At 45.3% G+C, this 10174-nt stretch overlaps 1 pseudogene; it reads left to right on the top strand.

The window, feature by feature from the left end:
• Positions 1–9342: 9342 nt before the first annotated feature.
• LOC121487954 lies at positions 9343–9738 on the top strand (annotated as a pseudogene).
• Positions 9739–10174: the final 436 nt, after the last annotated feature.

Below are 10174 nucleotides of genomic sequence, written 5' to 3'. Positions count from 1 at the left end.
GAAGGCAGAATTTGCACGCTGGCTCCTGGGTGTCGGGTGTCGTCAGAGCTGTCCCTCTGTGCCGTACAGGTGAGTGCTCAGGTGCTGGGGAGGCTCCTGGCCTTGCTGGACTCAGCCCCGCCCCCACCCCGGAAGTGGCCCTTGTTGGTGGGGGGTGCTTTCCCTGACCCTTAGAGCAGTTGGAGGTGGAGCTCCAGGCAGGTGCCTCAAGCTCTTCTGGGAAGGGTGGAACCCCTGGCCATAGAGAGGGGCTGTGGCCTTAACTGTTAGGTCTCTGAGGGACCTCCACAGGAAGAGTTGCTCTTTCCCTCTGCCCAGCCTTCGAGAACAGGAGAGAATCAATCAGGTGAGAAGATACCCTTTCCTAGCCTGTCAAAGAACTCAGCAGAATGCTCTTGTTAAGCAGTGAGATTGTGAAGTCGGACATATCTTTGAGGTCTGTGATCTAAAAGATAGGAAGAGCATGAAAAGAATAAAGATGTAAATAGGTGTACTAAGCCCAACCAGAGGAGGCGTTGGCCTGCTGGAGGGCTGACAGTTCTGTGACAAGTCCACTGAATGAGGTCATGTAAAATGCAAGTGTAGGAGAAGCACACGGGGAGACCACCCTGTTTGGAGAATATTGGTGCAGTGACCATAAAGCCAGGATCACCAACGAGAACCCAGGCCATATTCCATCCAGGGATCTACTGGGCATTAAAAACTCCTCAGTTAACTGAGAGGCAACCACAAAAATTGTATGAGAAAATAACCCAAAAGTCGTTTGGAGTTGATCCCCTAGTAGGGAAACATCTTTCAATCACAGAAAGACCTAGATTTAAATTTAGAAATGCTTGAGCATCAACCCCTTGTGAGATTATTTTGTGGTCAAGGTGTTGAGAGATCATTTTCCATGGGTTTCTCATATTTCTGCACATCTTGTGAGCAGATGCATGACTGCCTTTCTACTGGACTATCTTTTCAAAGATGAGTGGTGACTGCTATGGAAAACAGAGACAATGTTCCCCCAGAACAAGGGGCAGGTTTTGTTTACTGTCCAGTACAATGAAGATACTGCCATCTTCCACAGTAAAAGTAAAGCAGACTTACTGTCCATCAGAAAAGATTTGGGTGCCCTAAGCCCAGGGCTCTCCTCCTATAACCTATTGTGTGTGCAGGTGTCACTTGGCCCTTTTCATGCCACCCTAGGGGATTGGGACTTGGGGACTAGTGTAAATGCTCATACTCTGGCTGCTATTGCTATGAGTAACTAAGTCCTTTGTCTCTGACTCAGAAATCTCGTTTCTTTTGCTGGCATCCACCAAACCAGTTATTTTGAAAGTAGGCTAAAATTTCAGACTTTTCACAATTTTTGACATATGTATTCAATACATATTTAGTATTTAAGTTCTCATAGTACTTAGGAAATTTTGGCTTATGCAAGTAATAGACCAGCTTTGTGATTTTATATTGAAACCAAGTGATTTAAATGTGTGATTTTTACTTTGAAATTTACTAAATTTATAGAGTGTAAGAACATTTAAAAGGACTGAGATTCATCTTGTTTATAATTATAATTCATAAGACTTTTGAAAATCACCTATAGACCCTGGAAAACTGGTTTTTCTATTAGATAAGGGAAGTATCTTACAAAGGAAAAAATGTAGCTTATAAATCCAATTTTAAATGTTTGAAGCAGAGTAGAGCAATTCAGTTTGTAATTAGGACCACATTTTTAAGATTCTTTAACATTTCTGTTAAAAATTTTAGATTGATTTCTACTTCTCTGTAGAATGTAGAGAGCTAGTAAGAGTTGCACTTCTTTGGTAAGAGTGAGTATGTGCTAAGTAATATTGCCATGTGGTGAAGGTTGGGAGCTACACTTGTGATGATCACAGCATAACCTACAGAGGTGCTGAATCACTGTGTTGTACACCTGAAACTGATGTAACACTGTGTGGCAACTATACTCACATTTTTAAAAATGCCAGATAAAATACAAAATGACAACTGTTCTTGAATTCACCAGAGAAATGACATCCCAGGGCAATGAAGTAGCCCTCTGCCTTTGTTGAGTTTTTGAGGTGATGTTCTAACCCAGAATGAGACATTATTTCTGATTTCCTATCTTAGCCAGAATAGGGAAGTTTCAAGTTTATACTTGGTGTTTCTTAGCATTGTGGCTCTTACTCCCTAAGAGTGCTCTTCTAGCTCATTCCAATTATAAACTCAAGGACCAGGGAAATGAACACCGGATGACGTGTGAATCCATTGAACTCACTATGAGATGTGTTTGGAGCCAGAAGCTCCCCCACATCAGCAGGAGGGTTGTGATGGCATTTTGGGTCTTGTGGTATCGGTTTTAGCTCACATCTTGAATCCGTAGCTCTTCCAAGATCTAAGTCATTTCTTTTCCTCAGGAGAAATAGCCATAGGTCCTTCTGGTGACAGATGAAGGGAATAATAAGTACTGTGTATGCCTGCTGTGACATTGTAAGGTCATCCCTTAAGGATACCCAGGCTCCCCTTCGATAATGAGCTCTGGGTTTGACAACTGGTTCAGGTCTGGAAACTGGGCAAAAGATCATGGATTTCCATTGCAGCAGCTGACACCAGTCTTTGGCTCACCTGTTCTCCATCTTTGGTTACACAGTTCAAGCAAACATGTTGCAATCTTACCACTAGGAACACTGTAGTCTATTAGGGTCTAGACTGTCCTTGCAACCTTTCTGCTGTTATTTGTCTGCTTTGCCTTTGATGGTTAAGCCCTGCCAACTGTACTGTGCTTTTCTTGAAGGCTGTCATTCCCAATGACTCAGGGGAGCCCAGATCCACAGCAACCCAGAAGGGATGGTCACCAGGAGCTTCTCAACAATGCTGGTGACCCCCTCACTGTCATATTCCTTATCTTACTAGTGAAGAGTTTGGGCTTTCCCACAGTCTGGCTAATTGGTATAGACTCTGACTTTACATAATAAATCTATTTTTGTATGCCTGCCTCCCTGAGCCTTCCACTCCTTCTGCTACCAAGGGAGTTCTGGCATTAATATCTCATTTGGTTGAGGCCATCTTTATAACCACACTGCAGGACATTCTCTCAGCAGCAGATTAGGGGTGGCTCTAGGTGTCCTCACGAGGATGCTAAATCCTGAATCATGGGAGAGTGCCCAGATGTCAATAAAGATCTCCCTTTTCTAGTCTTATATTTTGCTCCTATGTCAGTAATCTCAAGATTCACTCCCAGATGGGACCTTTGGAATCACATGGGTACAAGTTGGCTGAGTTCTGTGGCCCCTTCTGAAGAAGGAAAGCACTTCTCTCATTTGCCATGCTGAGATATGCTAGGCCTAATTATTGGCCTACAACAGGGATTGGCAAACTATGGCCCATAGGTCAAATGCAGCCTGTTTTTGTAAGTAAAGTGTTGTTAGAAATCCAGCCATACCCATTCATCTACATATTAGTGAGGCTGCTTTTGTGATACAGTGCAGGAGTTATGACATAGGTTGCATGGCCTGCAAAGCCTAAGATATTTGCTATTTGTCCTTTTACAGAAAAAGTTTGCCAACCTCTGGCCCAGATGCTGTGAGGGCTGGGGGAGGAAGTCTTGAGAAGGCTTATAAGGCTCATCTTATAAGGCCCCTGCCTTAGGTGAGACCCCAATCACTTTGGGGCAAGGGGAAGCTGCTGTCCTCTAGAAGGAGGGGTGGGGGCCTCTTCTGCAAGGCCAGAGAGGGCCAGGAAATCTAAGTATTGAAGGTTCTTGAGCACATCTGCCCAGATGTCCCATTCTAGGTCCTTGGATCTGGCTCTTCCTTATTGAGCCCTAGACTTTGGCATAGGATACCTACCATGGCCATAAATTCAGACATTGCCACACTTTTATCAGATCCAAAGCATGTTCATAGCAGGATGTGCCACTTGGGCCCAGCAGGTGACAGTCCTTTTCCATGCTACCACAGAGACCTTCTGGTTCCAATTCAATGGTTGGCTGACCTGGGTCTGCTATTATCTTCTTTCAGTGCATTTATACACCTAACAATTCCCAGTAATCTCCACCATGGCTGCCACTACCCAAATGCTAGTGATACCGGGCAAGCCAGTGTACTTTCTGGCACCTGCATTGCATTTGGTACCAGTCAGGCTTTGGTCAGAAGTTATAAACCATACCAATTATTTTTACACAGAAAATTTAATATAGAGGACTTCAAAACAGGCGTTAAGAAGCTGGCCAGGTAAGAAGGGAACATTAATACCAATCATCTCGGTTTGCCCAGAACTATGCTAATGTCAATACTGAATGTCCTGAATTCTGGGAAACTCTTCAGTCCCAGGCAAACCAGAACTGTTGGCCACCTTCACTATGGTATGGCCAACAGAGGTAGAAATTGCAGGAAGCAACTAAGATGATAAGACTAGGGAAGAGTTTTTCTGAGTAGGGGACACCAACTGGCTGGTATTGGTGTGTCCAAGGGGATGCCATTAAACTGGTTATGGGAAAAATCATTAACTGGAAGCAGCTGTTGCTATTGGAACTAGGTTCACCTCCAGAAAGAAGAATCATTGCTGAGTGACCCTGGCAGTGATGGGAAGCAAGCAGGAAAGAGCAAGTCCCTTCTTCCTCACCCAGCCCTCAGTTTCCCTCTAGAATCCCATGACCTCCCAGAGCCTAGCTAAGAGCAGCTGGCAGAGTGGAAATGTAATGTTGAGAGTCCCAGCTGCAGCATCACAGGCAGGGTCTGGAAGATCCATCTACTCCCAGCACGTGGCAGGTTACTAGGCTGGGCTGCGGTTGCTTGATAACCAGCACGTAGCACAGGTATTCACAGGAGAAGAGAGTCTTCCTGATTGTGGTGCTACAGCAAGCTGGGGGTATCCCTCCCCACTCCCCACCAAGAACCATGTCCTTTTGCCAACTAACAAATGACCCAAAACCTAGGATCTATTGCCAGGGCCTTCTAATACCAACTGTCTTAGTTTGGACTCCCCAATCTGACCCCAAGGCAAGAGTTTGAGTGCAAGTGGTTTATTTTGGAGACAGAGGGACAAATAAAGGGTTTGTTAGCAGCCAGCTACCACCATGGGTGACTGCAGGGAAGCTTTTGCCTCCAGGACCACAGCAGGTACCTCCTAGGCTTCCGAGCTTGGGGAGGGGTTCTTTTGTGCCTGCTGTAGCACTGGTCACAGCTGTGCACAGTAGCTATTGATGGCACACAGTGGCAGCCACCAAACAGGCAGGAGGAGAAAGATGTGAGGTCTGTGGTCCACATGAGCGATATGCCTGAGAGACCCAATAAATAAGAATATGGCAGGTGGAGGAGGTGCTGCAGTATTTAGGTGCAGGGTTTCAGGACTGTTTCAGTCCTGCCTTATCTAGGGGCAAACTGACCTTCTGTGGCTACAGAAAAGGGCCTCAGGCCAAGAGATGCCAACGCTGGCTGCTGGGAGTTGGCTGGAGCATCCCTAAAGTGGAAGACCCTGTGGGAAGAACACCCACAGCCTACCCCCCCCACCACCACCAGGGAGGCAGGAAGAATGGACACTTGAGCTCTGTATGCATAAAAACTCCCATTCCTCATGCCTCAGGCTCCCTGCTAATGCTCTGTTGTGTCACCTCCAGTACTCCTCTGGAGCCATGGAACAGGCGCTATTATTATTTTCATTTTACAGATAAGAAAACCAACGCTTCAAGGGGTTCCACAACTCACCCAGAGCTGGTTAAGGTGGACTTAGTCCTAGGTCTCTGTGACCCAGAGTCAGCACGCTTAAGCACCCCGCTGTGGCTGCCCGCCCCCGTGGAGGCAATGTGGGCTGGCAGTCACAGGCACATCTCCCTCTCTCCCACATGCCAGGCATGCAGGGCAGAGGCTCAGTGGGCCACTTGCCAGCCCTAGGCAGACTCATCCCTGGTGATGCTACAGTGTTGACACCTCACTGCAGTCAGGCAAATGGGGCTGATTGTGCTGAGCAGGAGAAAGCACCCAATATGCCTGGGTCTTGTGAGTTTACCTCCTCTGGTTATTGAGCAAGCCTAGGAAAAGAGAAAATCCTACCTCAAACTGACTACCGTCTTGCTGGGATGTTATAGTGATGATGTGAGGACACCCGGAGAATGGACTTTGCCAGAGTCTTTTTTTTTTTTTTTTTTGGCTTTTGGATTCCCACACTCCACAATGTCTAATGGTTGACAGCTCTACTGATTGGGGAGCAGATAAGACTTAAGTCCCTTTTAGATGAGACTCTCTCAAAACTTGTTCACAAGTTGGCAAGGTCACCCAGTGTGTTATATGGAATGAGGAAATCTCCAATCTGGTTGATCTAGAGATTACTTGATGATCCTTTTTGGTTTTTCTTTTCTTTATGATTTATTATGGAATACTTAAAACACACAGAAAAGCAGAGAGAATAGTAAAAGAAATGAGAATGGGTTTTACAGTAAACAGGTCCTAGTCTGAGTCCTGGATTTGCCCAAGCCATGCAACTTCAGGTGAAAATTTAAAATGTTTAGACTTTGTCTTGAAGAATCACCACCTCTGTGAACTTGTGGTCCACTAAGACTGATATTTTTCATTTTGAATAAATGCTATCAAATCTAGTGTTCCTCAGCCTTCCTTTATCTTAGTATTGGGATGGGTATGGGGGCTGGGTTACTTGGGAGCCATCCTGTTTTGAGATGGTTGTGTCTACATAATCTCCCCAATTTGCATTCCCCATCCCCCATGCCAGATCCCCACAGTCTCTACAACCTGCCGCTGTATCCCTTTCTGTCCTTTGCAGCCTCTCTCGCTCTGCTCAGACTCTCCCTGCCTAACTCCCAGGGAAATTAAAAAATGAAACTGTCCCTAGGTGGTCTTCAGTCAACAAAATCTTTGACCTAGTAGCCAAAACCAACTTGCATTTGGTCCAGGTTGTTCACCACCTCTTTAATCAAAACCAGTCCTTAATTTCCATGTCTGGCATTCAGTCACTTGATGCTTATAAAAAAGAGCGCAAGGTTTGCTAAGCTACAGTAACAAGAAGCCTGCTCGCTTTTGGCATGCTCAGCATTTTTTGAATGAAGACTGCAGCGATTTACCATGAATAAAGCTTTTTTGTTGTTATGTTATTTAATTAAATGGAGTTCAGAGAGAAGGAAAATAAATAAACAAGAGGAGCAAGATGGGACCCATATTTGCACTATAATGAGGAAGGAGAGATTTCCTGAGGCAGAACACCTTTTTTAACAGAGTACAACTTCATTTAGTGCAACATTGCCCCTACAAATTGTGTTCTCAGTTGTTTTTAGTAGTTAAATGCAAGCTTTCATAGTAACAACTAACAGCAGAGAAGGACTCTGGGAAACACAGGTCTGAGAGAGAGTGGGGAATCAGAAACTATAGCATGTTAGAGCTGAAAGGAGCTGCAACAGACTCATTTTATGCTGAACAACGGAAGCCAAAGCAATTTTTGCTCAAAGCTGCACACCTGGTTGGTGGAAGAGCACAAGCCTGAGTTCCGGACCAGTGCTTTCTTTGTTGAGAGATTTTAATGTAGAGGCTAAAAGCATGGACTTCAGATACAGACTGCCTGGGTTCAAACCCCAGCTCTGCCCCTTCCTGAATGTATTATGATCTTGGGTAAATTCGCAAATATCATGGGGCCTTTATCAGTCAGGGTTCCAGCAGGAGCAGATGGCACACCTAAATTAGGATAATTGGAGGGGGCTATTTACAAAGGAATTCATTCCTGTGGGCAGACTATCGGGACCCCCAGGGGCTGGTGCAGGAACCCAGGGCTGGCAATGGTGGAGTTGCCACCATCCTAGGATGCAAAGGATAAGGAGTGAGAGCCCAGAAGAGAGAGCCCCGAAAGCAGCAGGTATCCTCAGTCTAAGAGGACACACAGCCAGGGCCGTCTTGCAGGAGCAACTGTACAATCTCATTTTCTCCATCTCTCCCTTCTCCTTACTGGTTAAACACAACCGAAAGCCATAGGAGATGAAAGGCTGTTGTTGTCTCCATAGACCTAGATCTTCTATGTCAGAAGTAAGGTAGGCAAGTGACTCTGTAGGATCTAACAATGACTGTCTTCTGTAGTGGGAATCATAATGGAACCAACTCATAGTTTGCTGTGAAGATTGAGGACTGAAATTGAGGACTGATTGAGGACTGATGCAAAGTGCTTGACTAGTGCTCTCCTAGGCAGACAGACAGCACTACAGGACTTCATATACATAGAAAGCACTGTTTTAATGTTAGCCGTTGTTATCAACTCAGAAGAAGCCATGAGCGTTCCAGTTAGGAGACACAGAAAAGGGCTGCACCACCCAAGTGCTGGCAATAGTTCTAGGGGCTGAGGAGGGTGCTTCCTTCCTCCCTAGCTCACCCTATCTTTTTGGAGAGAGCTAAGATCTTCACAGAAGGCGCACAAAGACTGAAGAGAACCCTGAGCCCATCACTGAACCTGAATTTGGGAAAGGGATTATACTAAAAGGAGTGGCTTAAGGATTTTGTTCTCAGTCAAGAAAATAGATGAGTTCAGTCCTAAGATTCAACATGGTCTAGGCAACGACTGCAAGGGTGAGGATAGACATGTCCCCATGCTCTGCTCTCAGCTACCAAAATCTAGGGCCATTCCAAATCTGGAACCACCCAACCTACCCCTGGAAAGGAAGCTGATCCCACCGTCTAGGAGATTTTAAGGCAAGTGATTCCACGTTGCTGTGGGGTGTCCCAGGTACTAGATAGAAAGACATGGACCACTTGTCTGCCTAAGAATGAAGACAGGACCCACTACAGTCTGGACTGAAGCACTGAGGTGGCTGCCTTTGCCCCTCTTGGCTGCATGGTGATGGAGGAGAGCACAGAGACTAGGGTTGGCCTACCATTGGGCTGCCCTCAGCTCAGAGGGTGTGGGGCTTTCCTATCCCTATTCCTGGGAGGGTGGATTATAAGTAGACAGAGCATGGGCATGGAGAGACTACCTGCTAGTTGTCCTCTTGATCCCAGGCGGCAGATCCTGCTTGAGCCTCCCTTGGTTGAGGAATAAGGAGTTGGACCAGGTGATATTCAGTCCTGCCCCCTCTCAGCCCTGGCATTTTAGTTTATATTTCTTTTGTGGGCTTAAATAGGCAATGGTTCCTAGGTTCTAGAAAGACAGAAGAACATCTTGGAAATGACAACTCTGAGAATTGAGAGCAGCACAGTCAGGGATGGTGCGCACCCATCAGTTCGCCTTGCTCTTTATCCTTCCCAGCTCAGGCCCTGCCCTCTAGTCAACAAGCAAGTATGATGCTTTTTTTTTTTTTATGATGATGAAACTTTTCTTTTCCTCAGAAAGAAAAATGTCCCTCCTGTCCTCTTTCTGCCATCTCTCCGTGCTGCCACAATGGTGTGCATGAACGTCCTGGCAGCTGCTCTCAAAAGCATTAACAATGCTGAAAAGAGAGGCAAACGCCAGGTTCTTATCAGGCCACGCTCCAAAGTCATCGTCCGATTTCTCACTGTGATGATGAAGCATGGTTACATTGGCGATTTTTAAATCATCGATGATCACAGAGCTGGGAAAATTGTTGTGAACCTCACAGGAAGGTTAAACAAGTGTGGAGTGATCAGCCCCAGATTTGATGTACAACTGAAAGATCCAGAAAAATGGCAGAATAATTTGCTCCCATCCCGTCAGTTTGGTTTCATTGTACTGACACCCTCAGCTGGCATCATGGACCATAAAGAAGCAAGATGAAAACACACAGGAGGGAAAATCCTGGGATTCTTTTTCTAGGGATGTAATTCATACATGCAAATAAAATGCCTCAATGGAAAAAAAAATAAGAAAGAAAGAAAAAAGAAAAAATGGTCACTCATGGCCATACCTGTGCAGGAGAAAAGCAAGATACAACATTGTATCTTTGCTATGATTGAAATTTTGGGAAAAAGATATACCAAGGGTTATCTCTGAGTGGTGAAATAACAAGTAAATTTACATCTTTTTCCTTATACTTTGTGTACTTACATTTTTTTTTCATGGTGATTCTGAGTTATATTAGTACTTAAAGAATGTGAGTCTCCCTCTGCCATTTTCAACCAAGGTCATCTCTTAAACCTTCTCTATGAGCCAAATATCTCCTAGAAAATAAGGAACTCCCCCTGCCACCTCTTTGAGTCATGGAAAAATACCTTCCAGCAATAACAGAAACCTGGTGGTCATTTCATTCAGC

The sequence above is a fragment of the Vulpes lagopus genome, chromosome 3 (assembly GCF_018345385.1).
Source record: "Vulpes lagopus strain Blue_001 chromosome 3, ASM1834538v1, whole genome shotgun sequence".
NCBI classification, from domain to species: domain Eukaryota; kingdom Metazoa; phylum Chordata; class Mammalia; order Carnivora; family Canidae; genus Vulpes; species Vulpes lagopus.
This window is presented reverse-complemented; position numbering and strand designations above follow the sequence as displayed.